Genomic DNA, 12,440 nt, shown 5'->3' with positions numbered 1-12,440 from the left:
ATTGTTGAGTCTCTAAAATAGTCATTGAATTAAGTGACTTTTGTAGGTAAAATTAGGTGTTTAACAACCTGTTAAAAATACATCAGAATGCAGGAAATGGCATCTAATTAATTAATTAAAAAATTTCTGGGAGAGGACCCCCAGACCCCCCACCAGTGTGTCCCCCCCCACATTAAAAATGCTTCTGACACCCCTGTCTGTATCCTTTATACTGCCTGGGAACATATATGTACCTTTTTGGCCCTAAAAAGGTCCAATAATGAGCCCTATAGGAGGTACATTCGTGTGGACTGTATGTAATGTAGGGGACAGAAGTGGACTCTGCCCTTATTTCTGACAGTGTACAATCCCACTCTTCTTTGTTGACTCATCTCATCTCATCTCATTATCTCTAGCCGCTTTATTCTGTTCTACAGGGTCGCAGGCAAGCTGGAGCCTATCCCAGCTGACTACGGGCGAAAGGCGGGGTACACCCTGGACAAGTCGCCAGGTCATCACAGGGCTGACACATAGACACAGACAACCATTCACACTCACATTCACACCTACGGTCAATTTAGAGTCACCAGTTAACCTAACCTGCATGTCTTTGGACTGTGGGGGAAACCGGAGCACCCGGAGGAAACCCACGCGGACACGGGGAGAACATGCAAACTCCACACAGAAAGGCCCTCGCCGGCCCCGGGGCTCGAACCCAGGACCTTCTTGCTGTGAGGCGACAGCGCTAACCACTACACCACCGTGCCGCCTTCTTTGTTGACTCATTACTGGAAAAAAAAAAGGTCATAAACAACATAAAATCGGTGATGATTTAACTCTTTAGGGTTCTCATTAGGGTAATTTCTTTAATTACAAATTATTTTTGTTTTAAGTCCTATCTTGTGCTATCCTATGAAATAACATATAAAATAAATAAGATGTAAACATCCTCTTGTTTATTCTTCAGTGTGTTCTTTAGATCGATAAGGACTCTTAGTTTCCTTTAAGAACTCCTTAAGGACTCTTTATTTCTAATAGCGTATTAATACATAATTAAATATAAATGCTGATTAAGGATCGGAATAATAGTACGAATCAGAATAATACTATGAAAGTAACAAGATAGACCTAATCTACTGTTAAACAGGAATACAATTCCTAACTCTCCCTCACTTAACTAATTTTAAAAAAAACACCAAAAAACTAGAAGTTCTGCTAATTGGTTATCCCTCTGGAGCACAGATTCTGGAGAACCCCATATCCTGCACATTTCAGTGTTTTTTTCCCTGCTCCCAGTACATGAGGAAGGAACCCCTAAGAGTCTGAAGAACCCTTGAAGAGTCGGCTTTTCTTACACCTCACTAATTAATGGAACCATCTACCACCACTGGACTACCAAAAATGTTGACACCAGTATTTCTCTCTCTCTCTCTCTCTTAACTAGTTAAGTTAATTCTGACACCTTTCTGTTTCAGCCAGCTTTAACTTTTTCAGCAGTTTGTGCTACAGTAGCTCTTCTGTGGAATCGGACCATATGGACTAGCCGTCGTTCCCCAATGAGCCTTCGACGCCCATGACCCTATCACTGGTTCACCAGTTGTCCTTTGGATCCTTGGACCACCTTTGGTAAGTATTAACCACTGCATACCGGGAACACCCCACAAGGTGTGCCATTTTGGACAAATGACCCAGTCATCTAACCATCACAATTTGGCCCTTGTCAAAGTTGCTCAGATCCTTACACTGCACTTGTCTATTTTTCCTGCTTCCAACACATCAACTTCAAGAACTGACTGTTCTCTTTCTTGCTGCTTAATATATCCCACCCCTTGACTGGTGTCATTGTAATGAGATAATCAATGTTATTCACTTCACCTGTCAGTGATATAGACTTTATTTTTAGTGTACAGTAACTGTAGTAATGTTGCATGTAAACATTTATTACCACTTCACATATTTTCTTATTTGCCTGAACACCTTGTGTTATAATAGGTTGGTAATACTGTACTGTAATCGGTTATAATCTGTATATTTTAGTCTTTGGCGTCATCTTGTGGAAACGTGAGGAATTGCGCCGTGTGGGCAAATGTGATTCCTACTTTTTCATCCAGCAGAGGGCACTGTAGGCCGACATTTCTGACATTTCATCGTTCCTATAAAACTCAGTAGGAGCTTGAAAGAAAATGGTTGAAGCTAAGATATATCTCATTTCTGCCCGTGTACCTACTAAACATTTTTTTTCACAAATGTATTTGTGAACATTGACTTTGTACGTGTTTACAGAGTCACATCCAATCAAGTTTATTGATATTCATCTCACACCAGTTAGTTCATAGCTGTTAAATAGGCTAGCTAGCTAGCTAGAACGTTACTATGTTGAGAAAGCTTCACGTACTCTATGTACGCTACGTACTGTATGATAAATGTGAAGTAAATCTGATGTATTAAATAAGCTTACTAAAGGTTCAGACTGCAAAGTTGAATTTTGGGGAAAACGTTCTATTTCTATTGCTGTTGGAGTTTCGAGATATTTCGCTGCTGTACATACACACACACACACACAGTGTATCCTATGTGTAAATATTTTGCTGAGATAAAAAGTGTCCCACATTTTACGATTCCAGAGATTGCTGAAGCAAGTGAGTTTCAACAACATCACATGACCACCATGGGGCATGCTTGATCTACTTTTAACCAAAACAAGTTGGTGTGGGCAAACATTGCGGACTCGGCTCTCCCTCCAGCGGAAAAGAAAAGAAAAAGAAAGCCTGCCTAGTGAGTGCAACTGCAAGATACGGCAAGGTTAGATGACATGGACAGATAACTAAATCATTCTAGCGCTTAGCTAGCTTAGCCTAAGAATGCATGGGCTCGACTCCACGGTAGCGAGTATGGAGTTCTACACCGAATGTTTTGATCGTACAGAGCAGTAACAAAGAAAAGATATAAATATTCGTCTTTTGTTCCATGGGTCTATTCGCAAACATCATCTACAAATTACATCCTTGCGACTCAAAACTCTACGAGGTCAACGTCTATGCAGTGATACGATGTTTTCTTGGTGGCGTCGCCATCTTGGTGTGACACAGTTCCATAGTTATGCTAATTAGTTCAAGCTCCTCCCTTGCATTTGGCTGTTTCCTGTTTCTGTAAAGCCATAGTGTTTACCTCAAGAGGGAGGAAAATGGTCCCAAAAGGGAAAAAAGCGTCCCTCGGGACATCAAAATGATCATATCTTGTCCACATGATATTGTTCTTGGGAGACAGGAAAATGCCATGCACAATAAAAAAAAAAGTTAAAATTTCAAATGACTTTGCAGTCAGCAACTTTAAAGTTAGCCGGCTTTCGATTTCATAAAATCAGTGAAATTTAGTTCGCTCTGAAATGTGGTCATTGTGATACATATATGTTTATTTCTGTAATATCTCATAATATATCAGGCCATTCTGTGGCTGGGAAGTTATTTAATTTGAGGGGATTAAAGCAAATAATGTGCATGAAATCACTCGCTTCACGCAGTCTAGCAGACAGAGGAAGTCCATGTGTGTGTGTGCATGCGCAGGTTTACCTTTGAGCATGCACTGACAGTTCCATCATTCTGTCGCTAAACAAACAGCTGATCACACCAAGGTGTTCGCTGACCGCCGATATTTATTAGTTTGGTCCTGCGTTTCCTTTCCTTCGTATATAACATAACGCCTTTTCTTCTCACTTTCCGTTACTGTAGTCGGTCTTTCACGTTTCTTTCCTCCATTTTTCTCTCCTGTTTCAAATTTGTATCCCACAATGCCTTGTGCGAACGGGGAAAGCCCACCACGTGATGTGATGCATGAAGTAGTATCTTGTATTGGGTCATGGTGAAGCAGGAAAAAATAGCTGAGAATTTAGGGCCACATGGCCCTAAATTCATTAATTGTTCTCGTCTCGTCTCGTCTTCTTCCGCTTTATCCGGGGCCGGGTCGCCAGTGGCGGTTCTAGACCAAAATTACTAGGGGGGCTGAGGTGGGGCCAGTGTTTTTTCACGGGGGCACATATGGACAAAACATGGCAATATTTAAGTGTTCAAAATGTTTTGTTTAGTTTATTTAAAACCAAAACAACATACATTGAGCATAAATACAATGAGATAAACATTCTGTCTCAATAGCCTAAACATAAAATAAATTGTGCTCAATAAATCTTAAAACCATGTTTCTCTTTTTTGTAAAATAAGATTTCTATTTTTGCATACAATTAACCTTTTCTTCAGATGTGGCTGCACTGGAGTGTCATCCAAGCACTTGCTGATATCTGGAGAAAGATGAATACAGTAAATATGAGAGTGCGACTGAGAACAACATTTATTTATCATTATTCATTTATTTATCATTATTCATTTATTCATTTATTATTATATCTCATCTCATCTCATTATCTCTAGCCGCTTTATCCTTCTACAGGGTCGCAGGCAAGCTGGAGCCTATCCCAGCTGACTACAGGCGAGAGGCGGGGTACACCCTGGACAAGTCGCCAGGTCATCACAGGGCTGACACATAGACACAGACAACCATTCACACTCACATTCACACCTACGGTCAATTTAGAGCCACCGGTTAACCTAACCTGCATGTCTTTGGACTGTGGGGGAAACCGGAGCACCCGGAGGAAACCCACGCGGACACGGGGAGAACATGCAAACTCCGCACAGAAAGGCCCTCATAGGCCACGGGGCTCGAACCCGGACCTTCTTGCTGTGAGGCGACAGCGCTAACCACTACACCACCGTGCCGCCCTATTATTATATCTATTATTTTTATTTTATATTTATTAATTATTATTCAGACTTCACACTTTCAGGGTAGGCTATATGAATTGTAGGCCGACACTGCTCACACACACATTTGTTCAACATCACAAACCTGATGGTGCTGTACTTGATATGCATGGTGAATCTGGTTGTCCCAATGACTCGTTGGGTTGTCCCTCATTCTGTCCCTCAATCTGATCCTGAATGTCTTCATCCTCACTCTCAGATTGCCTTTCAGATGCCTCACTTTCCACCTCTCCAACCACCACCTCTGGCTCTCTCTCCACCTCTGGCTCTCTCTCCTCTTTCATAATCTTCATCTTCCTTACTCTCTCTATGTTGCTTTTTGCCAACAGGGGCAAAAAAGGACATAATGTCCTTCTTGCTCCTTTTCATGATGATAGCCTACAGTAGGCCTATACTAAAAAGTAAACGGAGAGCAATGTAGCCTCTACATATCACAAGGCCATTCAAGTTTTACAAGAAGGTTAAACACTGTCGGTTATTTTACCCATTTCCCAAAAATATTAAGTTAGGCTACTTATTGCTTTGCAACGCACTTTTAAGAAAGCGCAATAAAACGGATTTATTATTGTAGTGAACAACAACAACAGTAAAACACGGATATGTGCAAACACTGACGTTACAAAATTGAATAATTTTCCTTACCTTCGCCTCTTTGCAGTAGCCTAGTTCTTGCAGGGCTGCAGCTGTTATCTCTTACGTCCAAAGTTTACAATTCGTGCTGCTGCTGGTCTTTCTGCTGCAGGTAACAGTGTGCGTGTAGCGCTTTAAGGAGTCCATGTAGAACACTCCATCATGTCAGTTCCGATCTTTGAGCCAGCGCACGTCGAAATTAATAAAGCTTATCTGTTCAGCACAGGGGCCACAACAGGGGCCAGGAGCAATTATACAGGGGCACTGGCCCCTGTTTAAAACCGCCTATGCGGGTCACGGAGGCAGCAGTCTAAGCATGGAAGCCCAAACTTCCCTTTCCCCAGACACCTCGGCCAGCTCCTCGGGAAGAACACCGAGGTGTTCCCAGGCCAGCCGAGAGACATAGTCCCTCCAGCATGTCCTGGGTCTTCCCCGGGGCCTCCTCCCGGGGGGACATGCCTGGAACACCTCCCCAGGGAGGCGTCCAGAAGGCATCCGAAAAAGATGCCCGAGCCACCTCAGGTGATTCCTCTCGATGTGGAGGAGCAGCGGCTCTACTCCGAGCTCCTCCCGAGTGACTGTGCTTCTCACCCTATCTCTAAGGGAGAGCCCAGCCACCCTGCGAAGGAAACTTATTTCGGCCACTTGTATCCGCGATCTTGTTCTTTCGGTCATTACCCAAAGCTCATGACCATAGGTGAGAGTCGGAACGTAGATCGACTGGTAAATCGAGAGCTTCGCCTTTTGGTTCAGCTCCTTCTTCACCACGACGGACCGGTAAAGCGACCGCATCACTGCGGAGGCTGCACCGATCCGCCTGTCGATCTCACGCTCCATCCTTCCCTCACTCATGAACAAGATCCTGAGATACTTAAACTCCTCCACTTGAGGCAGGACTTCTCCACCAACCTGGAGAGGGCAAGCCACCCTTTTCCGGTCGAGAACCATGGCCTCGGACTTGGAGGTGCTGATTCTCATCCCAGCCGCTTCACGCTCGACTGCATGTTCTGTTCATTAATTGTTCTGTTAAAAAATAAACCCTAATAAAATTGGATGTCTCTCATTCGAAATCAGTAGCTTTCGGTCCACTAAACAAAAATAATCAGGTGTTGGGAAAAAATTTTTATGACCTACACTTGAAAAATCTGAAAGGCAGTATAGCTTTAAGTTGGTCTTACACCAAGAGGCAACACTACAGTGGCTAAAATTATCTATACAAGCTAGCTAACTGCTGTAGCTACTAACTTGGATGGCATTCTCAAGGGTTCTTAAGTAAAGATTACATCATTAGAGATCGTGTAGGATTGAAGTTGTAGAATTTATATCTCCAGATAAATTTGACAGGTTTTGAACGCAGTTTTTAATTTGTTTACTATCTTCCAATCCAGGCGGCACGGTGGTCTAGTGGTTAGCGCTGTCGCCTCACAGCAAGAAGGTCCGGGTTCGAGCCCCGTGGCCGGCAAGGGCCTTTCTGTGTGGAGTTTGCATGTTCTCCCCGTGTCCGCGTGGGTTTCCTCCGGGTGCTCCGGTTTCCCCCACAGTCCAAAGACATGCAGGTTAGGTTAACTGGTGACTCTAAATTGACCGTAGGTGTGAATGTGAGTGTGAATGGTTGTCTGTGTCTATGTGTCAGCCCTGTGATGACCTGGCGACTTGTCCAGGGTGTACCCCGCCTTTCGCCCATAGTCAGCTGGGATAGGCTCCAGCTTGCCTGCGACCCTGTAGAACAGGATAAAGCGGCTACAGATAATGAGAATGAGAAAACCGCAAATAAATTAAAACTTGTGCACCAAATTCTTGTTTGATGTACAATCATTCTGCCACAGGGAAATAAATCATTGACCACAATTGCCATGACATCCATGTCTGTATTTGTAAACTCACTGAACTGTACGTGCACTATAGCAGCCTTTCTCAACCGGGGTGCTGTCTGGCTTCATTAGGGGTGCCGTCAGAAAATTATATATTTTAACATTGAAATAAATAAAATGAATTAAAATTCCAAAAACCGCTAGTTACACTAATGCAGATCATCGCCGCCTCATGCATCATCAAAATTTGTCTCACGGCCCCCTTTCTCATGTCACAACGTCACTGCCGGGGTCAGCGTATGGTCAGCGTGACTGCATACATTTTATATTGGGGTGCCTTGAGAATTTGCTTACTTCTGAAGGGTGCTGTGACCTGAAGAAAGGTTGAGAAACGCTGCACTATAGTATACGTAAATAAAATTATTCTATCCACATTCACTGGATATGAGCAATCACATGCTCTGATTGGCTACTAGGCTATCAGCTAATATACCGTGAGTAGAGAATGTGTATTTTTGACCTTTTCAGAAAACCGCAGGGCGGCACGGTGGTGTAGTGGTTAGCGCTGTCGCCTCACAGCAAGAAGGTCCGGGTTTGAGCCCCGTGGCCTATGAGGGCCTTTCTGTGCGGAGTTTGCATGTTCTCCCCGTGTCCGCGTGGGTTTCCTCCGGGTGCTCCGGTTTCCCCCACAGTCCAAAGACATGCAGGTTAGGTTAACTGGTGACTCTAAATTGACCGTAGGTGTGAATGTGAGTGTGAATGGTTGTCTGTGTCTATGTGTCAGCCCTGTGATGACCTGGCGACTTGTCCAGGGTGTACCCCGCCTTTCGCCCGTAGTCAGCTGGGATAGGCTCCAGCTTGCCTGCGACCCTGTAGAACAGGATAAAGCGGCTACAGATAATGAGATGAGATGAGATCTTCCAATCCAGGTTTGTGATGTCTGGATGCCAGCGTTGTCCATTCTGTATCTCCATGAACTCGAATAAACCGGATGTTTATGAGGACCCTTCTCCCTGCTGCAGGCCTCTGTCACCCTGCAATGTTCCATCCCTCCTGACACACTACAGACAGGCGGACTGTCAAGTCTGTGCTTGGCTTTGAGCGTGAGCCAGCTAATATTGCACATTCCTGAGCGAAACATTTCTGCAGTCCCAGTGATGTGTGTGTCATGATGACAAATGCACTGTTGGGATCTTCCGCTTGCCAGCTTTCCAAGGGAATATTTTACAGAGAATATTCTGAGTGAGGCTTTCTTCTTCTTCTTCTTCTTTACCAACATCAAGTCAGAACCAAAACTGGAGACTAATTCTGATCTGCTGAAATGCATATACATACAAATAAATTAAAATTATAAAAAGTCTCTGCTAATTAGCCTACACTAGACCTAACCCATGAAGGAGGTGTGTCAGTCCTAATAAAGGAGGCGTGACCTCTGTGTGCCCTTGTAAAGAAGGTGTGGCCTGTGTGTGTGTGTGTGTGTGTGTGTCAACCCTTGTAAAGGAGACATGGGCGTGGCCTCTGTGTCAGTCCTCATAAGAGGTGCAGCCTCTATGTGTGTCAGTTCTAATAAAAGAGGCGTGGCCTCATTTAAAACTACTGCACAACACTATATCACACTGTACTGTACTAAAACAGCTCAAAATGATCTTTTCTTCAACAGATTGTTGTATATGATTCTCCTAAACCAGTTGTTGTCGCAACCGAGCCTCTGGATGACATCTGGTGGGTTTAACAGAACCAGATGCGCTGCCTGAGTGACTCATAGAGCAGGGTTAAGTCTTAAACGTCTCTAACCACACCCCTGTTGAGTTCATTTCATTTTTTGGTGTCATTTTTGTACAGAGTGAAATAGGGAAGGAGCGTGTGTGTGTGTGTGTGTGTGTGTGTGTGTGTGTGTGTGTGTGTGTGTGTGTTAGTTAAGGGAGTGGTATACCCCACATGACATTCCTGAGTGACAGCTCTGTGTTGGTCACTGGAGGAAAGTCTTTGCCAGACATGTGCCGAGTTCTGACTCTTTAACACAGAGCAAAACCACATCCGGGTCTGATTCACTCTGCTGCACCTCCTCTGACTCACGCTGCCACTGTGGGGCAAAGCACTGACTCAGAAACCTCTGTCAGGCTGAAAGAGTATGAATTTAGCCCATTTGCTCTGAGGTTTAGTCTGGACCAGGGGCACCAGGTTTGAAGTGGAGCTGAGCGTCAGTGCAGAGATCTGATTCATCTGAGCAGCAGATAACACGACTTTATGAACTCTCAATGATGAAGAAGGTTTAAAGACCGAATCCGTTCTCGATCACTCTAAAGCTAAGGTCACACACCGCTGGTTGATCTGTGAGAACCACGGATGGGGTTACCGTGGCCATTCCGGCAGATTTTGGAAGTGATCCGTTGCATAATCGTGGGCGGAGTAAATATGCAAATGAAGCCATGGTAGCCATGATGGTAGTGATGGAAGATAATGGTAAAACTAGCGACATATAGCGGCATAGAACCTTACAGTAATGGCAGCTGTGTGTATGGGTTTCACAACTGCACTATGGCATAGCCATCGCAAGACAAAATAAACCACGCCCCCTAGGCAAAATTTTCACCTTCTGCAGTGAACATTTTGAGCTTGATGGTTGCAATGGAACGCTAACCCATGTAACCCTCATTCATCCGGCACTTGACCCATGGCAATTTTCAACACGACGAAACTTTCTGGGGATGGAAGCCACGCCCACCCAGTTGTCAAAGTAGCTCCACGACTCTCATGTATTCCAAAAGAAGGGCCCGGAAAGTGTTCCGGTTGACCCCCAGAAGCCTCAAAATCATCTACCGGCATCTACCGCGAAGTGATTCCAGCTATGTGAGACTTCAGCTTCAGGTAGCGACATTCTGTCACCTCACAGCCACGCCCCCCCCCCCCCCCCCCCCCCCCCCCAAGTTGCAAAAAACAACATAAACAAATCAACAAAGAAACTAAACCCAACTTAAAATAAACTCTTTTCAAGGGAACTGTGCATGAGAACAAAATTACGAACCATGTTTGATGCAGTAATGGTGAAGAAATGGTGACCGAAAAAAGTTTGGATGGAGATGTTAGTTTTGAAGAAAGTGTGAAGGGTTTGGAGAGGGAGCCATTTTGTCCTGAAGAAAGAAAGAAAGAAAGAAAGAAAGAAAGAAAGAAAGAAAGAAAGAAAGAAAGAAAGTTTTTTTCATGTAGAAATTTCAACAAACTATTTCTGAGAAAAATAAATAAATAAAAACACACAAACCATATTTGAGAACAAGCTTCGACGGTAGAGCAAGACATGCCCTTAGGCAGGGCTGCCAACTTTTCAAAATTCCTTGGAGTGAGATTTTTTTTTGGGGGGGGGGGGGGGGGGGGGGGTTGACAGCAAAATTTTTCCACACACCACGCAGTAAGTGGGAATTTTGTATTCAGTTTGATATTCACTTGTCCCCCTGCATTCTGGTGTTTTGTTTGTGGGTCGTCCAGCTGGAGATGGACAATGGGGGGGGGGGGGGGGGGGGTTTGAGATTTTGGATTTAGTAGATGTTCCTGCATTCTGGTGGATTTTTGGAGTGGCCTGCTGTGCCATACCTACATTCTTACACACCCTGACTTGCCAGGCCTTCAGCTTGTGGCCAACAAAAGCACCAAGTTTTGGCTTAAAAGCCCCCACACTAGAAAACTACAGATGACTGCCAATGTTCCTGTAGCCCTACAGACCTGTGTTTCAGATTTAAAGGCAAGTTCATGTTTGAAAATATTTCATCAGCTAAGCCTAAACACCTTCTGAATTGAAACTAAATGTTAAGTTTTTAATAACTGTTGCAAAAATAAGATTGTCCCTCACTGACTATTCATTATGCATTTAAGGGCTTTCCCCACCACCGGGTTCAGCAGAAGATTGGCATGGGGAAAAATATCAACAGCAAAAGAACAAATAAAATGCTTAAACAGTAAGCAAAATGTGCATGTGCTACAAGAAACATTAAAATGATTAAGTTTGAACAGTATTGAAACCAGTGGTGGCTGGTAGTCTTTCAAACAGGGGAGGCTGGTCGGTTACGATATTTCCAGATTTTAAAAGAAAAAACACATCAATTTTGCCCATACTCTTGCCTCTGATCTGGCTGATTGTTGGCAGCGTCACAAACTGTGAAATAACAGGTTCTTTTGGCCCATTAGCCTACTGTCCAGTATACATGATGGTGGTGTTGGGGGGGGGATATTTTAACATTTTATATTTTAAAATTGTGGCATGTTGTTTAAAAATTGACCTCGGCTGTGTTTTTGTTTAAAAATGTTTTCCAAATTGTAGCGGTGTTTAATTCATATCCAGAAAAACATATATTCCAATATAATATACTCAGCATAAACATATTTTAAATAGATTCTATATTTTTGGTCCATCCATGACATATTACTAAAGCAGCCTATTTACTGTTGTTTATGTGGGTCACTTGCTGTTAGCCAATTCACTTTCTCGTACCAGGAGAGCTGAAAGGAACGAGTATTATTCCCTACCTTTTTCACCAAGTCAATTTGAGGCGTTGGTCTACCCTGCTCTTTAATTTTAATTTTTTCCTCGAAAGGAAGACTGGCAAATGGCTTCGCCAAAATTAAATCAGCAATGCTTGGCATCCGTGCGCAGCTTTCTTGCTAGCTGACTAGCCCCCTCAAGTTCAGTCACTCAAATAAGCAAAATTTCTGGAACTAAGATAGCAAACTTGACAACACTATATTTACACTTTATTTACAATGAAAATGGTAGAAACCGTATGTAATGAATGAAATCGAAATGTAAGCCGATCTCTTACAATACACCACAGCACTTACGAATCCGCATGGGACTGAACTGATGTTGCCAGATACTGCTGATGTTATCCAGCCCAAAATATGTTCAAAACCAGCCAAAATGCACTTAAAACCGCCCAATTGGGTGGGAAATCACCCAATCTGGCAACACTGTCCGCTGCTTGTCTATAGTTGAAACGAGCTGTCAATCAAATAAAATATCCGGCCGCTTTCACCAATCACCAGTCTCCTCATGGAAACTGCCATGTCCCTCCCATGTGAGGCTCGGAGTCCGTGGGCGGGCATTTTCGCAGTATTTGTCCAATAGCCGTCTTGCATTTTGAGATTGAAAAGTGCATAGCTCCCAAATGCCGTTGAAGTCCATTGAGGCTGGGAGTCCGTGAGACTCCGTGGGCGG

This window comes from Neoarius graeffei, chromosome 2 (assembly GCF_027579695.1).
Source record: "Neoarius graeffei isolate fNeoGra1 chromosome 2, fNeoGra1.pri, whole genome shotgun sequence".
In the NCBI taxonomy this organism is placed as follows: Eukaryota; Metazoa; Chordata; class Actinopteri; order Siluriformes; family Ariidae; genus Neoarius; species Neoarius graeffei.
Note: the sequence above shows the minus strand (reverse complement) of the source record.